The 24103-nt window shown below is 39.9% G+C and overlaps 1 protein-coding gene and 1 long non-coding RNA gene across 6 annotated transcripts in view; one reads left to right on the top strand and one right to left on the bottom strand.

Moving 5' to 3' along the window:
* LOC139362723 (uncharacterized) overlaps positions 1 to 24103 on the bottom strand; it is a 131788-nt gene that overhangs the window by 90256 nt on the left and 17429 nt on the right. The gene's annotated exons all lie outside the window — the stretch shown is intronic.
* LOC105471325 (cholinergic receptor muscarinic 2) overlaps positions 1262 to 24103 on the top strand; it is a 154944-nt gene continuing 132102 nt past the window's right edge. For 2 of the 5 annotated variants that reach the window (XM_011723760.3, XM_011723763.3), the window contains exons 1-2: positions 1283 to 2007; positions 2276 to 2433. The gene's annotated coding sequence lies outside the window, so the exon portion shown is untranslated. Of the gene's footprint in view, positions 2008 to 2091; positions 2189 to 2275; positions 2434 to 24103 lie in introns of those variants that run through there. The other 3 variants (XR_011621937.1, XM_011723764.3, XM_011723762.3) reach the window with 3 other exon arrangements.

The raw sequence follows: 24103 nt of genomic DNA, 5'->3' as shown, positions 1-24103 counted from the left end.
TGCTTTCACGGGTGTGTGTCTGTGAGTGTTCCAAAAGACTCAAGCAGCTTCATGGGTTTATGGAGGCTCAGTAGACAGAAATAATGGAGTAAAAAAGGAAAATGTGAATTCATTCTGAAAAGAGTGTCTAAGAGAGGAGAAATGACAAAATCAGATATTTAATGTAGTGGAACAAATGCTGGGAGAGGCTGAGAACAAGACTTAGCAGGGCTGTTTTGATTTTCTCACAGGTATCTTATAATCACCCAGTGATGGTGGGATGTGAGTATGGAGGTTGAAGGCAGAGGTACAGTATTATAATGCTATATTTTAGGATGACTTCAATCAAGCAAAATCAACTTTGTGTCAGGTCCTGCTTGGTGATAGCTATGAGTTAACAAAAAGGGCAGAAACTTTCAGCTACAGCATTTCCATTTATCAATAAATTTACATTGCTATAAAATTAATCATTAGATTGTCAACTGTTACATAGATGTTTCATATGAAGTGTCTTTTCTTGTCAATAGGAATAGAAGCCTATAAAAACACAGGAGCGGTGGATTTTGCTATTCTGGATGCCCTTTAATACCTAGCAAAGCCCTGGACATCAAGAACTTAACAACTTCATTGACTATATTATATTATATCAATGTATCTTTAACTTGCTCTTTGGCTATCCCTGTGACCCAAAAAGTGATATGTCCAATTCTGGGCTATTTAATTTAAAGTTTCCATTTCTTGCTCTTTATTTGATTGAAGTTGGATGAGAGAAAATGTAATATATAATATATCGATGAAATATATAATATATCGATGTTATAGTCACATACACATATGCCTTTACAAAAGCAAGTTTTGGCCTCAGCTACACTTTAGAATCCTATCATTGTACTTTTGTCAAATGAGGTTAGTATCTAAAAACTAATGGATACAATTATTGGAAGAAATTTCTCATTAAAATAAAGGAATAAACATCAGAGGCAGGTCTGAACACAGAAAGTTTGCATCCTAATTTTTTTTCATGGAGATCACAAATTCCCTGAAGCATCAAACATATATATATATATATATATATATATATATATATATATATATATTCTGTGTGTATGTGTGTGTACATATATATATTCTGTATATATATATTTGTGTGTGTGTGTGTGTGTGTGTGTGTGTATTCTGTAGTCTACTGCCCATTAGGTGAAGAAAACATGGTCACTGTCTCATGTTTAAAATAAGAGAAAAAAAATTACTTCTCCTTCGAATACATTTGTCAACGCTCCAAAGAAATAAACAATATGTGAATAGTTCAGTACAATTATATATTTACAAAGCATAGGGGGTTTAGTCTAACATTTTCCCACCTGAATAAACTGAGCTTAAGTATCTCCGACAATCAAAAGGCAATACTGCGTTCTTCCCAATATGCCATGTCACCTTTGTAGCACTCACACACTTGCAGGGAAGGGACTCGGGGTTGGGGGTGGTTCTGATGTAGAAATTGCAGATGGAGAGCTGGGCTCTGGGGATGGAAATGGAGAGGAGCGAAAAAGAGCCTGGAGAAAAGGCTGTCATATTTGCTCAGAAGAACCGCCAAATCAGAGAGCACAGAAGATTTCATTGGGGGAGAGCCTTCAACAGCAACTAATCCTGTCATACTGAAAGAAAATTGTAAATGTTCTCTCCAGAAACTGTCCGTCCATTGCAGCTAATCGAACACACACGCACGAATACAGACACGCTCTCCTGCTGTACTAAAGGCGCCCGGGCGCAAAGACCTACGGAGCGCGCGCGGGCGCACACACACACACACACACACACACTCTCACACGCTCCAGGCTGCCGGTTGGCCAGAGCCTGGCAATCGCAGATTTCACCAGGAAATCGCCGAGATACCGGAATAGGTGTTGCCTCCCCAAAACTAATTCCTACTTCCCCAAGCACTTTGGTGAAGAAATGAATCCAACCCAGCTCGCCGAGGCATCCAGGTCTCCGTTCTATTTTGGTCTCCAGGCTCTTCGTGAAAGCCAGGTTTGAAAGTCTTGTTTGCTTCTCCTTTAGTGGTTTGGCGTGGAGGGCGGGGGCAGCGTCAATTTAACTCCAGTCTAAACCACGAACAGGTCACAGACTAGCCAAGTGGCTGAGACGAGTGTGGGGTGCGTGACTCTGCCTGCAAGCGCGCCAGCCCCGCAGCTCTCGCCAGAGCCTTTGGGTCGGTTCTCTCCCGCCTCTCCCGCCTCTCCCGCCCCACCCCTCCAGTGTCTCGGCATCAACTAATCTTTTCCTTTTCTTTTGCAAGATCAAGGGAGAAAGAGAACCGGCGGCTGGCCTCGGACTCTAAGCGGTGCGCAGCTCCAGCCCGGGCGGATCGGCCCTGAACCCACAAAGGGCTCCTCGCTCCTTCAAGCCTCCACCACCTCGCAGCCGGGGAGGCAACTGGAGCGAAACCAGCGACAGGTAAGGGCCCCGCGCTGTGCAGCTCTCCGCTTACCCACTCCGAGGACCCTGGCACCAGGGGGTCTCTCCCTTCATATCCCCCCAAACCGGACGCTCAGGGGTCGGGGCTTGGGGGAATTGGAGGGAGGTCCTCCCCACGTGCAGATTCTCAAACGGAAACTTTGGATCCTGGGGCTTGGAGGGTTGGGGGCAGTGATGGCGGGTATGGAAGGAAGGGGCAAATGAGGCACAGCGCGGGGCGGGGTACCCCTACGATTCCGAGGGTCACTGAGTCCAGCCGAATGTGGCGAAAACAGCCTCGGAGCCGCGCTGTCCCGGCATCGTTCCCAACAGCCCCCCATTCCCTCTACTGTTGCCGCCCCCCCTCCCGCCACCCACTCCAGATGCGGCCATGGACAAGACAAGGAGAGCTTCGTCCCTCCCGCCCCTCGGGTTCCTTCCTGCTGGGGTCTGACCGCGTCTTCTGTGCGTGTGGGATGGAGGCCCGGCTCGCCCGGGCTCCAGGCTGTCCCCCGGCTCCGCTTTCGAAGCAGCCCTCGGGGGCTGGAGAGGTTTCCCATTGCGGTCTCCGGGTCATGGCCAAGGAGGAGAAGCATTAAGAATGGGGGAAAGGGTCCCAAGACAAAGGAGAGGGAAGCATTCTGCAGTCCTATTCTATTTTAGCCCCTCGCAGGAGCTAGACTGTCCGCCGTGGCTAGGGGACAAGGTCTCAGCCCGAAGCTCATGAGGTACCAGACTGTGCCTGGGCTTTGCCACCTAACTCACAACGGGTCCTGAACCGCCCCGGTAGTCCCCGGGGTCGTAGATTGGGGACCGCTGTACGCCTCCCCCCTCCCCCCAAGAATGTCCCTTGCAGTCCGCACCTGAGGTCCCAGGCAATCGCCGCTAACTTGTAGCTCTCGGACCCGGACAGGTGAGGTCCATGCCTGGTACCGGTAGACGCGCAGAAATTCCACCTATGCGCGCTGCCGGGCGCCCCTGGGGCCCCTCACGGGGTAAGTAGAGACTCCTCCGGGAGAGGTGAAAATTCCCCAGAATTAAGCACACACACGGCGGCACACCCTTTGCCTCCGTCGGCCTCCAGCACCCGCATCCCTTTCTCTATCTTCCTGCTCATCGCCGACCTCGAGGTTGCCCCGAGACACAAAATTGTCCCAGGCAGAGTCCACCGACCCGCCAGTCCCTGGCGATGTTGTCAAGGCTCTTGCATATACGGAAATACCAGCAGGGAGGGTCGCCAGGGGCAGAGAGGCTGGAGGAGAACAGAGAATTGGAGGTAAACGCGTAATGCCAGCAGAACTGTCGGTGGACATTTCACCCAGACCGCCCTCCCGCATCCTTAGGTCAGTTCACCGCCACAGCACGTCTGTGACGGCGGCCACCCAGGGCTCCAAGTCTTCCAGCCCCGGCGCCGCGAGCCAAGAAGAATGCGGCGCCTCCCACTCCTCAAGCTCCGGAATCCCCCACATTGACTTTCTATTTCCCTTTCTTCTTTTCTTTTTTGTTTGTTTTGTTTTTCCTGCTCTTTTCTTAGCGCTGGGTGGCAGTGGGTATGTGGCAGCCGTGTGATTTGCCCTTCCCCTAGTACACGCAGCCAGAGACACAAGCACACAACGACCAGTCCCCACGCTCTGCCACACGCCCTCCAGAGCTCTGGCGCGCAGCCCCTGCTCCACAGCTCGGGGCGCCTGCAGCCACCGCCAGGGTCATGGCCATGGCCCAAGCAGGGCTCAGAGGGTGGAGAGCGGAGTCAACCTAGACTCCAGAGAGAAACCTTGGGACAACCCTAAAGGCCTTCTGAAAACTGGAACTGGGTTAGGCACGAGGGGTGAGAGACTCTGGGGAAAACCGGGCGGGCTTGCGGAGCCCTGAGGGCTCCTGCGGCTGCAGCGCTGCAGACCGCCCCTGTCTCGCCCCGCCCCGCCGCTGGGCGTCCCCGCCAGCAGCCCACCCGCGGGGGGCAGCTTTTCTCCATCCTGCCCAGGGAAGTTCGATGCCTGGTGCTGGGATGCGCCAGCGCTTCTCTTCGCTTCTGACAATCCTGCCGTTTCCGATTGAGGGGGCTCTCAAAATGAAGCTTTTAATAAACTCCAGAGTAATGAACTCGGGATTGCGCGGCAAAGGCCGCGCATTGCAATTTGTGAGCAATCGATAAAAATGTGGAACCATATGATAGGAAATATATGCATTTTCATTGATAAGAAAAAAATAGAGATGATGATATCTTTAAACACAAGCCACAAACAGGCATACCTGTGCCATTATTGGGGAGGTAATAATAAAGGCACTGATGATCACAGAAGTAAAAACAGTTGACTTCGCCAAGAGACAATTTTAAGCTGGGAACTGTAGTCGGCTGCAGTTCAGAAAGTGGACTTTTGAGACTTGTCAAACGAATGGAAGAATTTTGTGCCAACAATGTCCCAGCTTTGCAGGCTTGGCAGCTGAGGACTCAGAAGTAATAAATTAATGCCAGGTGAATTGTTATTGTTATTACTATTATCAATAATGTGTTCTAGGTTGCAGCAATACAATAGATAAGCAACTTCCTATTGACTCTATTTGTTTTCCTGGGCTAGACAATAATGCCAATTAAAACTTAAAAAATTTAAGCTGACCCTAAAAAGAGGTGAGAACTCCAGTCAAATTTGTTTACCATTTTAAAATAAAGTTCTGTGAATGAGGTGGGATGGGAATGGGGGAAAGTTTTGGGACTCCAAATTCCCAGAGCTAGACTGCCTGAAAGATGCTTCGTTTTCCTATAAAATAAAGAGGCATGTTTGTTTGCAGAAGGGTGCTTGAGGGTGCCTGGAGGCGAACTGGAGTGAGCAAATAGGCATATTTGAATACTGTCATAGTTCCAGTAAAAGGGAACCCAAAGGGCATGTTTTTAGCTCTCAACTAACTTCAGAGACAGATGTGGAAAGAACTAGCAGGTCAAATATCAGTAAAAGTCCCTTTGGAGTGAGTTCCCACAGTCCCTCAATTTTGGGAGGCTGAGACTGTTGTCTTCATGTTAAAAAACAAACAAAAAAACTATATTGCTCTAAATTGGCCCTATCCCCTTCATTGCCCAGAAAGTCCATGTAGTCAAGCATCCGGATGTGTCTTTACTGGACAATTTTCCAATTGCAATTCCAATTCCAGAGCGGCCATTCCCAGGGCCAATAGGAATGGGTGGTTTCAGAAGTCCAAAGAAATCAACAGTCCCAGTCTGCTGGCAGGTGGGGAAGGCACAAAAAGCATGAATGACCCGTCTTCAATGGAAGCTAGGCTGGCTAATTAGGAGTCATGTGTCTCTCTGACCTGCAACAATGAGTAAATTTAAAGCAAGGACAAAAGAGGGAGAAGAGGAGAAATTAGAATAAAAAGGAAATGAAGAGGGAATGGAACAGAGACAAATGAGGGCAAGAATCTGTGGGTATATCAATAATTGTGCTGGATTCAAACTCCATCACTGATGTCAGTCTTTGTTTAGACTATGCATATGTGAGCAAACCCCTTCTGTTATCTTCACATGACCACCCAGACACCATTCTCAATCCTGCCTTAAACTTTTCCCACTTTACTCAATAGGATAGAGGCTGACAGAAACATTTTGCCACACAGTTCTCTGGAAGAACTGTTTTCCTTATTTAAACTTATATTTGACTTGCTTGAGATTTTATGACATGGACTCCCTGTGGCATAGTTCTCAATAGACTCCTATGTATCGAATACCACCAATGTCTACCTTGTGACTACTAACAACTGGCTTTTGTTTCCTGTACCCACTATGCCCTGCTTTGGTTCATTGAGCAGGCGTCAGGACTTCTCTCATTTAAGATAAATGGCATAAGTGTACTGATTGCATGTCCCACAGCTCAGCTGGCCTATGTGGTGGAGGTGGTGTGTGGGGAAAGAGATGCAAGTCACCTTTCCTTAGACAGGTATTTTTGCTGAGTATGTTCTAAGTCCCTGGAATTATTCTAAGCATTTTCCCATATGATATTTTCTGTTTTGTCAGTTGCTTTAGACTCTGACTTAAAATACAGCCAGGCATACCTAAGAAACATATTAGATCTTTGTTGAATGAGTTAATACAGCAATCAATTTTCTCATTTTATCACTGCAACAATCCTATGTAGTAGATGTTATTTTCCACAGGAAGAAACCAGCATTCAGAGGGGTCTGATAATGACCCAAGACGATACAGCTAGTAAGTTGCAGCCCCTGGATTCAAACACAAGCTTGTTGGACTCCACAGTCTTAGTTCTTATAGTGTGTCGATTGGCTCTCTATAAATAGCTGTGGCACTTGTTTTCCCTGTGTTTGGGGAAAACAAAAGTGTGGCATTCAGAAGTTCAATGATGTTCTCCCCATCTGTTAATTCAACTTTGCATGTTTTTGTTAGATCCCCTAAACCTCAAGCAAAGAAGATGCAGAGCTGAGTAGGTTCTTAGTTGGCACGTGCTTGTTTTGTTTAGTCAGTGATTGCCTCTGTCAGAAGTAAACAAGGGCACTAAAATTTTGGCAGATGCCATTTTCACCTCTCAGCAATACTAAGACATTACTAAACAGAAGTTCTTTTGTCTGATGCAAAGTGATAAAACATAAGTTTGATACCATTCAGCTGAGCTCATGATAGGAAGCAGATCAAGAGACTTTTTCAAGGTGACACAGCTAACCAAGAACTGCATAAGAACACACACATCCCAGTCCCAATCTAGTTGTCTCTTCATTTTTTCATGCTAAATGAGTTCTCTTTTTCTATAAGATTGTTGGCACTTAGGATTCTGAATTTCAATGGCTCCATTTAATTTTAATTAGTATTTACTATCCACATGTGCTTTGAAAAGTATAATGTTACTTTGTAAACTGCTATTAGCAAAGAATGAGGTAGGTTCCAGTTGGTTTGCCTCTTTCCACTCTTTATATATCTTTGTCTTACTTTATTTATTTCTCTTTTTTTTCTTCACATGTTCTAGCTCCTTCTTTTATACTATGACCTAAATATACAATCATCTTAACTGGTGCTGTTACCATGGTAATGTTTCATGGTAGATAAGGGTACACACTAAAAACTCGGTTTTCTCAGTTTCTTTCATTAGTAATGGAATTCCTCCTGTCTCTCTCTCTCTTTTTTTCTCTCTCTGTCTTCCCCCATGCCCCCTGCCTCTCTCTCTGCCCCCTTCCCTCTCCCCTCTTCCCTCCCAAATCCAAGCTTTCACTGAATGATGCCCTCTGGTGTTCAATAACTGGAAGCACATTGGATTGGATAGGACAAGGACATCCTTTTTAAAGCTTAGGGAGAATTTCAATTTCAATCAAAAATTCAACTGGACCTAAGCAAGAAGGACTTTGAATTAATATGTTTTTAAGCAAAGAGATTAGTAGAATACATTTGTTGTCTGGGCATGTCAAATGCTGTTTACTATGTATACAGTTATGGCAAAGGGGTGGGAAGGATATTTATATCCTTACATGTTTAACATTGTTATGAAAATGTTCTTATGGAAGACAAAGAGATGCCACTGAGATATCCCTGGGAGGATAGTCAGAATATTTTGTACATTTAAGTCTTTAAGACTTCTAAATGGAAGTTTTCTATCTTTAGAATGGAAACATTTTTCTTGCTGGATATATATATATATATGTATACATATGCATATATACATATACATATATACACACATACACACATGCGTAATATATATAGGTATATATATACACACACACACATACACATGAGAAAGAAAAACAGAGTGGAGATATTTGTTACATGAGAAACGCAGAAGTTTTACTCTTACTTACATGATTGTGTGAATAATCATCTCAAGCTGCACATTTTTGTTAATCCCTAAATACATGGAAAACTAGAAGTGAGGTTGATATGATATAAACATATCTTCTTTCTTTCTCACTCCAAATTCCACTGCTGCCCTCTCATCAGTCCCCAGGTTAAATCTGTTCCCTGAGAGGCTTCCCTAGAATCCATCCCCCTCTTTCCATCCAGGCATCTCTTCAGACCTTTCGCACCTCTCACATGAACTATCACCAGAGCCACATGCTTCGAACCGGCCTCCCACTCTCCAGTCTTTCTCTAGTACAAGCTACTCCTCACACTGCCAAAGTGACCTTTCTAAAATGCAAATCTGAACATGTCATTCTCCTGTTAAAAATTCTTCAGTGTTTCTCAACTGTCTAGGATAAACCCTGAAATCAAATCCACATAAGAGCTTCCATAGCTGATCAGAGCTGTTTTGCCAACCATCTTTCTCCCAGGCATTTCTTCATCCTCCCACTGCACAAGGAGAGAATCCATATGCATAGCTGAGTGTACATATACATAGTGTAGTGTAATGACTGGTATGGTGTACATGCTAAATAACTACTGGCCAATGTATTTATTTCCCCTTTATTCTCCTCCTCCTCTGCCTCCTCTTCATGGAATTTATTATTATTACCAACAGGTAATGATAAGCTTCACACTTATAATCTAGCCCTTCCTTAAACTAATAATAATACTCATGAAAAGGTATGATATAATATGATGAATTTAATGAATATTTTACATCCTCTATCTCATTTAATCTTTCACAGCCAGGTGCCTCACCTGGCACCCACTAGGTGCTCAGTATATGCCTGTTATTTTTATATGCCTAATCAATATAATAATAATGACATTTTTGGCCCTTATTATTCATAGCAATGTGTTTTGGAAGGTGAAGTCATGGGTATTTGTATTTTAAAAAACAAATTATTTACAAAAGGAGTTAACTTATAAAAATGCTAGGCAACTTGGATGGTTTTATCTGGTGCTGGTAGTAGAGTAACAGCTAGAACTTGTTAGGGATACATTTGAGGTGAGAATAGAGGCCATATTTTATAAATGATGGCAATATACACTTAAATTTGTATCTTTAATCTTCTCTTTAAAAAGAAACCAAATGCCCTGATGTTTCCAAATAACACAATTAAGTGGAATTTTTAAAATCACTTTCTATTTTCAAAATAATTTTACTATTTTATTGCATAGTGTGCCACCCCATAGATATGAATAGTACCCCTCCATTTTATTGTATCAAAGAAGTTGTAGGCAACTTCATAGGCTAAGTGCTAGTTTAAGTTCAAATTTCCAGCACACGGACAATGAGTAACAGCAACAATAAAACTGAGGATCTACATTTTTAAGATCAGTGCAAACACACAACAAAAACTATGGTAGCAAGGCAGTCTTTTGAAGCTATCTGTATTTATTGAGCTCAGAAAAGCAGGACCTCTCTTTTCTGAGGCTGAGAATCCTAAATACCCTTGAATATTGACCTCGTGGCAGAACTGGGCCCACTTTTTCAAAAGTCAATATTCATAGTCACCACATATATAGTGCTTTAAATAAGATTATGAATTATGTAAATAACTATTATCTTCTAAGAAGTCATTTAAAAGAGATTAATTCACAGGTTGGATTATCTGAGATACTTTATTCCTCTTGTAAAGATGTTGAGTCAGGCTGGGAGTTAGGCCCAGGAATCTAGATTTTTAAGAAGCCCCTTCCATGATACTGAGGTGGGAAATCACAGGACTACATTTTAAATAACAGATTGATGAATTGGAATGTAAAAGGCATCAAAGAGGAAAGAAGATAGGATGTATAACTCAAATGTCACTGCCAATAGTACCATATGTGTTTTCCATTAGGGCTGGGATGGAGAGCTTTGTTGTAGCCAGAGACTTTTTGATTTGTTAGGCAAATTCTAGTGTGAACAATGAATAAGAATTCAGGACAGCTATAGATTAAGAAGCATATCTTTCAATGTAGAGGAAACCTAGATACCTGTGTGTTTACATGGGACACAGTCCCATCTGCATACAATATATCCTTGGAGTTAAATCAGTCTCAGCTATTTAAGAAATAAGTACTTGATTTCTTTTCTATTTCTTGTTTTATTTTTTTCTTCTTAAATTCCTTTCATTAGTTTAATATCTTCACAGATCATATATATCTTCATGATTCCAGAGCTCCTCTCTGCATTCTTCTATCTGGTGTTCTATGTGGATTATTATTATTAATGTAGCTGGATCAAGCACCTGGACTTCTTCCTCTTCTTTCTCAACTCTAGTGGAGGAGTCAGGGAAAGCCAGAGAATTGTCTTAAATGTTAATGCTGATACATTTCACTGTCATTGTTGCAAAATGTTGTTGCACTATGATGATCCCAAGTAACAGGTGGATACAATACCTCCTCTAGGAATAAGAAAGTTATAATGACCTTTCTTGATGTTATTGTTCACTCTTAGTCATGCTGATGATTCTTCTGTTTGAATAAAGCAAATAAGCCATTCCTCACTTCCTCATTCATGCCAAGCCAATGAACAAGACAGAATCACGTTGGAAAACAAGCCCGTTATTTCTTATTTAATTAACTATCAAGGATCTCTTTAGGAGGAATGTGATTGTGAGCTAAATAATTACCTGAAGCCTAAGGTTTCTTCCTTTCTATAAAAGATAAGCACGGAATAATTTGATTGGTAAAGAAAAAAATACATTTCGCACCCTGTTTTACATTGTTGAACAAGATGAAGACTTTCTAATACTCTGCCTTGCTTGGCACTGTTACAAAGGGAAGAGCTTCTACGGTAACCAGCATGAAAATAGAAAGTGATAAGAAAATTCTACTTAATTGTGTTCTTTGGAGAGCATCAGGGCATTTGGTTTCATTTTAGGGAGAAGATAAAGAGCAGCCCCAGGGCCAAAGCATGTTTCCCAGACATGCCTACCGTTTTCTTGCTTTATCCTCAAAATTACTTTTCTATCAGATTTTATCAGTGGAGGGGGCAGTTATGTCTTCACATGTAAGCCTAAATAATAAAGACTTTATTTTTCTTTGTGCTATGCTGGATGGAGGTAGTGAAGGCAGGAGGAGGGGTAGATGATACAGGTTTAATTTCTATTCTCTCTGGCAACTGGGTATCATTCAACAGTAAACAAGCAATCTCAGTTTTGCTTTACTTTAAAATAAGCCTGCCTGGATATTTTCCATGACTAGTTATATCCATATTAGGGGAAATTTCAGAATTTGGGGTGAGATACTCTTCTGTGACAATAATAATGGCAACAAAAACCATGAGATGACAGCTGCTGTTTTTTGAGTGTTTACCAAATTTTAGAACCTATGCCATTTCTTTACATGTATTGTTTCTATACCTCATGCCCAATCTATGTGATAAATTTATTCCTTTTTCTTTCTAAATCTTGAAACCGAGGCTTATTGACACTAAACAATTTATTCTAGGTCTAAGAGTGAGTATGTGGCTTTCGGCATTATTCCCACATCTAAGGTCAAAGATCAGCTTTTAATGTTTTTTTGTTTTGGTTTACTATACCACAAGAAATTCTTTCAGAGGGTATCCCAATATATTATTTGGCATCTAATTCTGATAAGGAAAAAGAGAGAGAGAAGAAAATGAAATAGAAGCAAATCTCACTTCTAGTCAGTGTTCAGAAAATGAAGTCATGAAAACAGACTTCATGGTAAAGGAATCAGTCTTAGGTGAAGTTTTAGAATCTGTCTCCTGGCAACTAACCTCCTGGCTTAGTATAATTTATAGGCTTTGAATTTAAAAGTCCTTGAGCCTTCATAACTATGAAGCTCTTTCTAGGCACAGAGGTGGAAAAAGTCTCAGCAAGGCTTTCAGGTATGAAATTTCCAAGGCATACAATATTTATTGATGCTTATATAACATACATATGTTGCAACATTTCTGTTGATTAGGAAAACATTAAGTATTGGTAAAATGTCATTATTTGATCTCCTTCTATTTCATACTGTAATATCTCTTTCCTTCCTCTGCAAAACAATTGCCATTACTTAACCTTAACTTCTGCATTGCAGATGCACAAACAAAAGGCCAAAGAGGTTAGATGTCCTAAGGGATAAACCTGCTTGGAATAATTCTGTTCCTGTTTACATGTCCATTGTTAACTAATCACTTATTTGTATGCCCCCATACCTTCTGGCAATCATGACTGTCTACTGGTAAACGATAACACCAGCTAATTTCTTTTCCACAATTAATTGAAATTTTACACTCTTACATTTCAATATCAGTCAATATTTTTACATACTGACACTTTTAATCAAGGATTATCTTTCACAAGGGAGCTGTAACAGGGCCCTAATTAATTAAAGTGATAATTACTCCTCTCCCACGCAGTTTGTTAGTTACATAACACATTCTCCAGGAAATTCACATCCGTAGCATTCCTCTTTAAATTTCTCTCATTTATAAGGAGATACCTTGGCTTCTATCTCTGTAAGAATTTACTGAAAACTCAAATAATTTTTATCTTCTAGCATTAAGAAAAAAAGGCGGCCATCTTTATTTTCTAGTAAGTTTTCATATTCGAACCAAATAAAATGAGATTTTCTTATCATTGAAATATTCAATTTGAATCGCAGGGGTCATTTTCATGGGAAAAAACCGAGGTTGTCAAATGACTCCCCTTTGCTATTCACCAGCTTATTCCAGCTTCTTCATCACAATGCAAGTTCCTGTGGTCCATTCCTCTTGGATCTTTTTTTTTTTTTTTTTTTTAATTTTTTTTTTTTTTGCACTTCCATTCCTCAGCTACAATTGCTCTTGCCTCTCTGTAATTTTTCTTAGTGCGTAAGGTTTGTTACATTTTCTGGTATGGTTTAATTCCGTTATTTTAGTAGACATGGAATCTAGAGTATTGGCAATTATTGGCAGCCTTGCTCTCTTCTCCTTTAATAGCTATTGCCCCTGTTTCTATATTTTGGCATCTCTTGGTGTCTGAGATGCACTTTCAGAAATAATTGATGGTGACTCTAAATTCATTCAGTTTATTCCCTAAGACTTGGGAATCCAGATCATTGAAATCCCTGCACCAAATATTGGTCAGATTTGCTAAAGATCATTCCTGTTTGGTTTGCATATTTTAATTAAATTACTGTGACTTACTCATTTCACTTGCAGTAAACATTTGACTACATTTTAAAATTATTATTTCTCCCAAACTCCTGAGTGTTCTTACTTTACTTTTCTAATACATGCGAAAATGAAATTTGATACCAAGATGTCAGTTATCTAAAATTCAATTAGCATTTTTTCTGTTACTATATATAATTATTATATATAGTAATATATAATATTACTATATTACTTATATATTACTTATATTATATATAAGACTCCTTTTTTTTCTTGCTGCAGTAGTTTTTTTAAATAGACTTTATTTATCAGACCAGTTTTAATTTCACAGCAAAATTGAGAAGAATAGTTTTCATATACCTTCTGGCCCCATACACACCTGCTCCTTTCCACTATCGACGTCCCCCACCAGAGTGACACATTTGTTTCTATTGATGAACTACATTGACATATCAGTATCACCAGAGCCCACAGTTTACATTAGGGTTCCTGCTTGTTGTTGGGCATTCCCTGATTTTGGACAAGTGTATAACAGTATGTAGACACCACTGCATGCATGTAGCATCATACAAAGTATTTCCACTGCCCTAAAAATCCTCTGTGCCCCTTCCATCTATTTCTCTCTTTGCCTTAACTCCTGACAACCACTGATTCTTTTATTGTCACTATAGTTTGCCTTTACAGACTGTCATGTAATTGGAATCATACAGTTTTTTTAGAATGAATTCTTTCACTTAGTAATAACTTTCTTTCACTTGGTATGTAAATTCAAGTCATTTAAGGTTCCTCCATGTCTTTTCATGGCTTGATAGTTCCTTTCTTTTTAGCACTGAATGATAGTCCATAGCATTCATTTTTCTTTGTGATTTTCATTAAATCAGTAAATGTTTTGCCATGTTTCTTGAAGATGATTAGAGAGTTTTTTTATTTTTGCCATTATATTATTTTATTCGTTTTGTATTTTCTCTAATCTTACATTTCCATATTCTTAAGCTCTCTAGAACTTTCTAAAAGTGATCACAGAACTCATGCTCTGAATATTTTAATTCTCTTTTTCATTTTCCTTTAACCCACCATATCCCTATTTCAGTACTTAGAAAAGAGTACTTAGCATCTTAAAAGATGCACTTTCTTAGCATCTTGCAGTTTTTATTTAACTGTCTTTATTTTCCCGTGAATATATCTTTTACAGGATTTTAAAAATTCAGACAAAAAAACCTTTAACTTCTCTCTCTTGAAAGATTTAAGTGGTTTGTTTTCCAAGTTTGGACAACTCTTCTATTTCTCTGAGCGTGTAAATTCAAGAAGAGGAGAGGAAAAAGTATTACAGGGCTGTTTACTTTCCACTTCTCTTTCTCACATCATCTACTAACCTTCAGCAGCCATGGCTATGTTGAAGCTAAGTTGAAAAACTGAAAACCTAGTTGAAAGACCATTTTATGCAAGACCATACTGACCCCTAAATAACCTTTAAATGAAACACCATAAATCTTTTTTGTTTTACCAATAGCAGACAGAGTATACTTGTTCCTATTTGAGAAGTAAGGGAAGTCCTAAGAGGTTCTTAGTATTCCTCTGAGGTGTTTTCTCTATCCTCTGCCTTTAGGAAAATCGATACTGTTTGAATATTGGTCTAGTCCCTCCAGCTATTTAGACACCGGCTTTACACATGGAAGCTAATGGAACCCACTTATTTAACTTGACAATCTAACCTCTTCACATACCTACTCTTTATCTTACACTCATACCTTATATTCAACTCCTTTATACAAGATTCTTTTGATGTTCTCCAGTTTCATTAAAAGAAACCTGCTCCATAAGGACGGGACTTGTATTCCCTCCTTTTTCCTCCTCCCCTTTCTTCTCCCCCTTCTGCTCCTCCCCCTCTTCACCCTCCTCCTCCTCTTCCTCTTGTTTCTCTTCTTTTCCCCTCCTCCTCGCCTTCCTTCTTCTCAGCATTGAATTTGATGCCTGCCTCTATTCTTGGCACATAGCAGAGCTCAATAAATATTTATTTAATGATATTTTATGCTAGTAGTCTGCTAAGAGTTCCAAGTTTCCTACTATCCCAATCTGCTTCTTCTGCTGGTTTCAAAATACCAAGTTATTCTTTTCTGAAATAGCTCAAAGAAACTCTTTCTAGGTAAAATTTTTCTTTGAAAATAAAACTTCCTTTCTGATAAATGTTTCCACTTTCGAAACCAATATTTTATCTAAGCCTGAGCAAAATTTACTCTAGGCCATGCTTATAGGTATATGGTAATATTATTTTGTTTAAGCTGAATCTAATTAATCTCAAACACATGCACTTTTAAAGAGACAAGACTTGTTTACGCATACCATACATGTTAAAAGAAATTGTATCCAGCTAAACATTGCATATGATTTAAACAGACTGTTTTTTCTCATATTAGGGATGGATTTAGTAGTTTTCTATTTTTACTTGACCCTATGTAAAAGATAAATGAAAAAAGATGAAGAATAATATACCTCATGAAACTAAGTAACATTCTGGATAATTTGCCAGGCAATATAGTCTTAGCCTTACTCAAAAGGGGAAGGAGAAGTACTACACGTAGGTGCCCACTTTCATCTATTCTCTTACTCTTTCATCTGTTAGGAGGGCTTAGAGTTCCCTCCTAACAGCACCACTTCTGCCTTAACAGTTACAGTGGACCTAAGCTCCTTAGCAGCAGGGATCTTCCACTTATCTTCTCCACCTTCTAGTGAGCTTAGAAGGAGAAGGTTTTGGCATCTTTCCCTGTCTTGAGCCTCTGGTGTCTCCCAAAGGGTACTACAGTTTTGGGCAGTACAAAGTAGTGGATAAGTATATTCAGTTTGGAGACAACTGTGTCATTGTTAGTTTACCTTTAATATCCTCACCTTCATGGATTTAAAGATTTAGTGGGGTGTCCAACATCATCTAGTCTGATGCCTTTATTTTAGAGTAAGGAGACTTACTAAGGGTAAACATAGTCATAGCTTATTATGTGGGTGACAGTGATCAGAAGTGATAGAAACAAGATTTTTAGTCTGAATGTCTTGACAACCCATTGTCAATTTCATCACCCTACAATGATTACTCCTATGGAAGGCTCCACATGATTATTTTCAATCTTAGACTTTTATTCCTTCTAAGAAAGATATGAGGCTATCAATATTCTTTGTTATTCTTTCTGGTTTGTGTGGGACTTTTGATTCTGTTTTTCACCTTTCCTCTCCTGTTTCCCTGATGTTTTTCAAAGGAATCTTACAATTTAGTGGTAAGATTTTGTTGAAAAGGCTGGATTCAAACATAAGTGATTGTCAAAACTTTAATGATAGGTATCAAATGACGCCAACCTATCAGAACATGTGTTGGCCACTGTGTTATTCTTTGGGTCCCTGCTGAGAATCAATCCGGGTTCAATAAGCTACTTTAATCTGAAAGCGTCTACTTTCTTGCTTTCCAGATGTTTTGGAAATATAATCTAGTCATTTTTTCCTGCTGAATTGCCTGTAAATGATTAGGGTTTTCATTAATCATTGCAGTAACTACTTGGAGTAATGTATTTTAAAAAGCATAATCTTGCAACTTTACATGATGGAGAATAATTGAAAACTAATTACACGACGAGTTTGTTCCCTGGAGATGTATGACAACTTCAAAAGCTGAAGAAAGAATGATGGATGAACTCTTTTATAAAAGGACATCAAAATCTGCTTCTATCTTTTGCTTTCCCAGTTCCTAAGGTCATTAGAAAACTCTGTTGTCATGTTGAATGCCAAATTTGCAAAAATTGTCTGTGCAGTGTCTTTAGAGTAAGAAAAAAAGACAAATTAGAAAGCCGTATTTTGATGTCATCTCTCCTAATTCTGTCAAAGTGTTTTTCTTCCAAATAGCAGATTACTTCATCCTAAAGTCTTGATAACCATAAATGTAATCAGCTTTGCCATAAATGTTTTCAAAATGAAATGCCTTTTTTTTTGGTTGTCTTTTTTGCTTTGTTTTTTATCAGGGGAAAGTGGAAGGAGAAGCAATTGGTGGTGGGTTGAGGAACTGGTGTTTTCTGAGACACTGAGCATTTCATAGTCCAGAGAAATTCACAATTAGGTGATAGAATGTGCTCCCAGACCACTGTCACTTACACTGGGAACGTGGTGTCCTCCTGGGAAATGTTGGGAAGGCACTTGCAAAGCTATTTTAAGAGGTGTTTGGAACTGTGAGATGACAGGGAAGTACAGGAGAACATGCCAGAAGCCTTGTTTGTAAATACTGTATTCTCTTTAGGGGCTACTCAGTGGCAAAATCAAAAAGATGTTTTGCCAGACGATAAAATGGCTCATCTTTACTTCCTAAGAGAATTCCACATCCAGTGAAGATCAAAACTTAAAATGAAAACATTTTAACGACTCACAGAAAATCAGTTTTTCTGTTTGTTTGGTTGTTGATTTTGTGTCTTTCCTAGTGTGAGCTCCCTAATCTTATAGATGAGCTGATGCTATTAGTTGCTACCAGTAATCCATCAGAACACAGATGGAACTTCGTCAGAGAAACTGTATTTGATAAGGCTGAAAGATAATTTGCTTCAATCTTTTTAGAAAATGTTTTGTTACTCTTCATAGAGACCCAAAGGAAAAAGAATTTGGATGGGGATGGCAATTCTGTCACAGTTTATCATCCCTCCTTAGCAATGCACCAAAAGAGAAACAAATAGGACCTCAAAAATTTCCCCCTTCCTGGTCTGTGACAACCCCAAAGATTCCAAAAAGAGTTGGAGAATGGCTTGCTTGCAAAAGTGAGCAGGTCTCACATACTCCCTTCAACTCCATCTCCTAAAAATAATTTAAATTTCAGGGGTATGATCTGTATAGCCACATAAAGAGGACATTGTCCATACTTAAAACTGAGAAAGATCCATCATTCATGTCAGTAACATTTTCATCTTATTATTCTGCATTTTAAACTTACATTTCTGTCCCCCTGCAGTATTCAGTCAGTTGGTTATTGTATATAAAGAGCATATAAGTGCTTTATAAGCAACAGACATTAATGCACTAGAAATGGTTATTTATTCTTCACCGTATATTTCTGCAGACTTAGTTACATACAGGTACTCTACTAGACATCTAGAATACAAAGGTGATTCATCATAATTCTAGCCTTTACAGTCTGTCCTGAGAGATCAGATGAGGAAAAAACAATGATACACAATATACAGGTGATAAACCAGAGACATTAGGACTCCTCGAATCACAGGGAAAAATTAGACTAACCCAGCTGAATCTTGGTTTAATAAAGCACTAGAGTCAGTGGGGGTCTTACTGAATTGAGGGGGGAAGAGAAAGGACTTAGCAGAAGAGGGTAGAGCATGTACCAACACATAGGAATGGAACATTCAGAGTCCTGGATGTTATTCTCAGTAGCTACAGCCTAGGGTGGTTTTGGGGAAATGGAAAGGAAGGCTGAAACATAGGTTAGGCCAAACTGTGAAAGAGTCAGTACACATCCAAAGGTCTATACCTATCCTGTTGGCTACCATAAGCAAAATCTGTCATCGAAGGGAAACATTTTATGTTTAAATCATATGCCCTACACCATCCTATTTCACTTGACATTTACCTAAAAAGGTAATTAAAAATCCGGGTAGAATCATGGATAGATTAGTTAGATTGGTCAAATGGCAACATCTAGCTTATGATATCTGCCAAAATTGTAGTACCTTGTGTTAAGGAAATGGGTCCGTGAAAACACCAAGTGACAGTTCTCTAGTTTTATGTGACTTCTCTCCATTCATAACTTCAAACGGTCTGGGCTTTGGGTAAACAGTAGCCTCATTCATATGTGTACAGTAAAGGAAGTGCCCAAAGCACTGAAAGAAGCCAAAAATTTACCCCATTGCTTTCTGACTCCTCTTTGAGAAGAAGACTCACAGATTCTTGCCACTAGTATACTTCAAAGTGTAATTTCTTGTAGATCTGAGGCAAGGTGTGTGAAACACAGTGCCCAGATATCATCTGGTATGGATTTAGGAAACTTGATTTTATGTAGTGGTTCTAATTGAAAAATTCTGAGCCAGGCACAGTGGCTCATGTCTGTAATCACAGCACTTTGGGAGGCCAAGGCAGGTGGATTATTTAAGCCCAAGAGTTTGAGACCAGTCTGGGCAACATAGGAAAACCCTTCTCTACAAAAAATACAAAAAAAAAAAAAAAAAAAAAAATCTAGCCAGGCATGGTGGTGCACACTTGTAGTCCTCGCTACCTGGGTGGCTGAGGGGGTGGATAACTTGAACCCCTGGCAGGTTGAGGCTGCAGTGAGCTATGATTGCACCACTGCACACTAGCCTGGGCAACAGAGTGAGACCCTGTCTCAAAAAGAAAAAAGAAAATAAAAATTCTATAGCCCATCATGCCTCAAACATACCTAGTAGATTGGGTGTCTCGGTTGGGGTTTCAGAACATATATCCACCACTTCATCTTTCTGTAAGATGTAGGCCAAATGATACAAAGTAGCAAATAAGTAGTCAAACAACTCAAAAGATCTAGTGTACAGCATGAGGACTACAGTTATTAACAGTGTATTGTATTCAGGGTTTTTGCTAAATGAGTAGATTATAGCTGCTCTTGGCATGGGGCAGTGAGACTGCTTAACTCTGTGAGATGATGGCTATGTTAATTTATTCTACTATACTAACCATTTTATTATATGCATGTATCTTGTAATATCATGTTGTATATCTTAAATATACACACTAAAATGCATTTTAGAAATGCTTTGCTTAAAAAACCTTTACAATTTGCAATGGATTAATGCATCCATCACCTCATTTGCTTTTCACAAAAAAAATCCCACAGGATAGTAACAATGCATTGAGGACATTTAGAATTATCAGTCTCTGGTGACTTGTCCAAGGTTACACAGCTTGAATGAGAATCCAGATTGCCCAACTCTTATACTCTTGGGTTTTTCATCCTTCCTTACAGTGATAAGGATGAAATCTCACCGTGCCATTGCCAGAAATACCCTGAGTGTGTGACGAAAGTTAACAGGCACCACCTCACCCATAATTAATTCTCCAGAGAAGTGAGTTAAGAGCGATGAGTCCAAACTTGTCTCTTGAATCAACTCACCCTCAAAGAACAGAGAATTCATTGTGAAACTCAAAACCTCACTGACCATGCCTCAGAAGAATTATTCCATTTCCTCCTGAGGAAACCAAGTGTTCTCTCAGAAAAGGAGACAAAGAAATACCTGCTGCTGGATCTCTGTGAAGCAGTTCCCCCTTTTGGGAAACTTAGGGTTTTATATACTTTTTTAAATTTTACTTGAAAATGTCTTGTGATCAAATGTGTCCCCATTTTACATTTGAAGAAACAGATGTGAAGAGAAAAAGTTCTCTCTCCTTTGAGGCACTTTGACGGCTACCTTTAATTACCGAGAAAACCTTAGGTCAGGAGTCTTTGGGAAGGCAGAGTCGGAGTAAAACTCTCTCTAGGATTTTCACATCCTCAGGATTGAACATTAGCTTTCTCCTGAGAGCCCTGAAGGCAGCTCTCTGAGACTTCCTGACAGACTCCACTTTCCTCAGGGCTGAATTAGCAATTCCCATTCTTTTTGCTTCCTTCCCCTGGCTCTGCCAGATGTGTTGCTTTGCCCTGCTATATTAAAACAGGAGAATTTTACCTGGGAGCTGCCATGCCCATCGAGTCATAACTTAGTCCACGGGCCCCTATCATGAAACCTAAGAAAGGCCTTATTGTCTTAAAATAGACAGGAGACAAATTCCCCTCTTCCCTGTGATGTCTGCTAAATGTACCTGTCCCCGCCCATTGCTGCACTGGGGAAAGGAAAGATACCATATATCTAAGCACCTGTCTGATTTAATCCTTGCTTCAGCCTATGGGAAGAAATTGACCTGTTGTTGGAAGCTGTGGGAATTCAGTGAGAAATATTTTAGCAGGTTTTCAGAAAGGAATTACATATGTGAATAGGAGTAACATTTTTCAAGTCACACCAATCATCAGCACTCAACCTGTTGGCCAAAAGGTCTCTGTGGTGGGGAATGAGTTTAAGAAATGAGGGATTAGCATTTTCAGCTCAGGCTGTGTGATGATGAGCCCCTTGCCTCACAATTTCCCTTAATTTAACATGGAGGATGATCTATTTTACGTCTTTCAGTGGGAAATCCTAGGAAGAGTTATTCTTGTTAGTAAAATGAGTCAGGAACTGCACAAAGAATATTGGTGAGCTTGTTCCAATTAAAAGTAATTACCGATTCAATCATGCCTGTAAATCCCATCACTTTGGGAGGCCAAGGCGGGTGGAACACGAGGTCAGGAGCTCGAGACCATCCTGGCTAACACGGTGAAACTCCTTCTCTACTAAAAAATACAAAAAAATTAGCCAGGCATGGTGGCGGGCGCCTGTAGTCCCAGCTACTCAGGAGGCTGAGGCTGGAGAATGGTGTGAACCTGGGAGGCGGAGCTTGCAAGATCACACCACTGCACTCCAGCCTGGGCAACACAGTGAGACTCCATCTCAAAAAAAAAAAAAAAAAAGTAATTACCGATTCAAAAAAGAACTTTTCTATCATACAGCTCAATTTGTACTGTCCCCATTTCTTCCAGAATTATTGTTCTTGAGTGTTGGTGCAGTATTCAGTATTGGTGGATAGGTGATTTCTGAGGGAAGGGCTGGCATTGTGAGGCTGCTTGCTCAGGTTTCACTGGATGGCTGGTGCTTGGTGCGTGGCTCTGCGAGCACTGGGGGAACCACTTCTTATGTAAAGGTCATTTGACTTTGAGCTCCTCTTGAGCCAAGAAAGAGAATAATCCCTTTGTACTGGTTAACATTTACTGCTTTCACATTTTTTTCATCTATTGATCCCTTTACAATCTGGGTGAGGTGGGCATTATTACTGATATCCAAATGAGGAACAAAAGTATTTAAGGGTTTCCCAATATTAACTGAAATGACAAGACAGAACCAGGACATAAATCAACTTTTCCAACTCAGATGTACCACACCTTTCCACAAAGGGTGATTCTCAGGACATAACCCAAGCTTGAGGTTTCTTCATTTCTAAAATGTGTAATACCAATGCCTGTACTTATTTTGAAAAATTACTCAGGAACAAGAAATAAATTTGGAAACATTTTGTAAACACATAAATGCTATACATACGAGGTGTACTAAAATGATAATCACTATTTGCAATGATTTAGATTCAGATAGAACCTCCAACTCTATTCATTTGGTTTGTTTAGCTATTGCGGACTGTTGCAGGAATGATGTTTTTTTCTCTATGTTGAGTATATTTTAAAAATATGTTTAAATTTGTTAGACTTAGTTATTCCTGTTGGACTCAGAGATATTTCACAAATATAAAGCACAGACAGGAGACCTCGGCTGCCTCCTCCGTTGACTAGGATTCTCCAGGGAGGAATAGTCTTCTCCCTGCTATAGCACACCTTACCACATTCAGTTGTTATTATTTTCTATCCATCTCCGGCATGAACTTTACAATTAATTATCCTATATATATATTTTTTTCTAACCTGGGATCCTATGTCAAGGTTATTGCCAAATTATCAAGGCAGCTCCTTCAAAACTGAGATAATACATTTCTAATCTTGGGAAGAGTTAAGAAATGTCTAAGTAGTTTGCACTTAAATATGCTATCTGACAGTTGTGACTTGTATCCTGCTGAGATGGATTGGGAAGGTAACTAAAATGTAATCTAAGGAAAGGCGTGGGCACATGGACTCCGAACTAAAACGTCACCATTAACACTTTTTCATGTCACTAACACAAAGCATTGCACCACTGTGTGTGTACTGCTAAGAATAACTGATGTATTGATCATATATTCTGAGGGAAAAGCCATCTGAACAGAGACGGTTCTGTGACCACTGGCTACCTTTCAAATTAAGTAGTTTTCCTTTGCCAAATTTCAAAAGAATATTTAGTACTCAAAAGAAAATTGCCATGTTCTGCAGTAGTGAACCTTGTGACTCAGAGGCAGAAATATGGGCAGAAACAGTCTATCAGGAGTGTTCTAGGGAGAAGCCCCAAAAGACTGCCTTTATCCTGACAGCCAGAAACCACCCGTTGAGCTCCAGTGAGTACTAAAACCCTATTGCGGAGGCTTCTAGCCTGAAGAGGATGCAGTGTGGTTTGCCCAAGTGAGGGAGGCTATGATTGATTGTTCTATTCAAAGACTGTTGCTAGTGATTAAAACTGACTTTATTAAATACATATTAAAGTCCAAGTGTGTGTATATGTGTATGTGTGAATTTGTGTGTGTGTATGTGTTTATGTGTGTGTGTGTATGTGTGTATATGTGTATGTGTATGTTTGTGTATATGTGTATGTGTGTGTATATGTGTGTGGCGGGAAGGGAATTCTTAAATTTGTTGCTTCCTTCTGCTACATTCATCCTCACTCTGTCTCCTTTCTTTCTCACCTTAGAAAATGGCACAATGATCCACTAATTGCTAAGTTCAGAAACTTAGCATTTATTTCTTTCAAAATACACTTTTAACCTTAACATAGTTTTAGAATTACAGAAATATTGCAAAGATATTTCAGACGATTCTCATATACCCATCACCTCATTTTCTCTGTTACTAAGATCTTACATTCATATGATATATTTGACAGAATAAACCAATGCTGAAACATTGTTATTAACTGAAGTTCACACTTTTATCAGATTTTCTTAGTACCCAGTGTCCTTTTTCTGATTGGTGT

The sequence above is a fragment of the Macaca nemestrina genome, chromosome 4 (assembly GCF_043159975.1).
Source record: "Macaca nemestrina isolate mMacNem1 chromosome 4, mMacNem.hap1, whole genome shotgun sequence".
In the NCBI taxonomy this organism is placed as follows: domain Eukaryota; kingdom Metazoa; phylum Chordata; class Mammalia; order Primates; family Cercopithecidae; genus Macaca; species Macaca nemestrina.
Note: the sequence above shows the minus strand (reverse complement) of the source record. Positions and strands in the feature narration are given on the sequence as shown.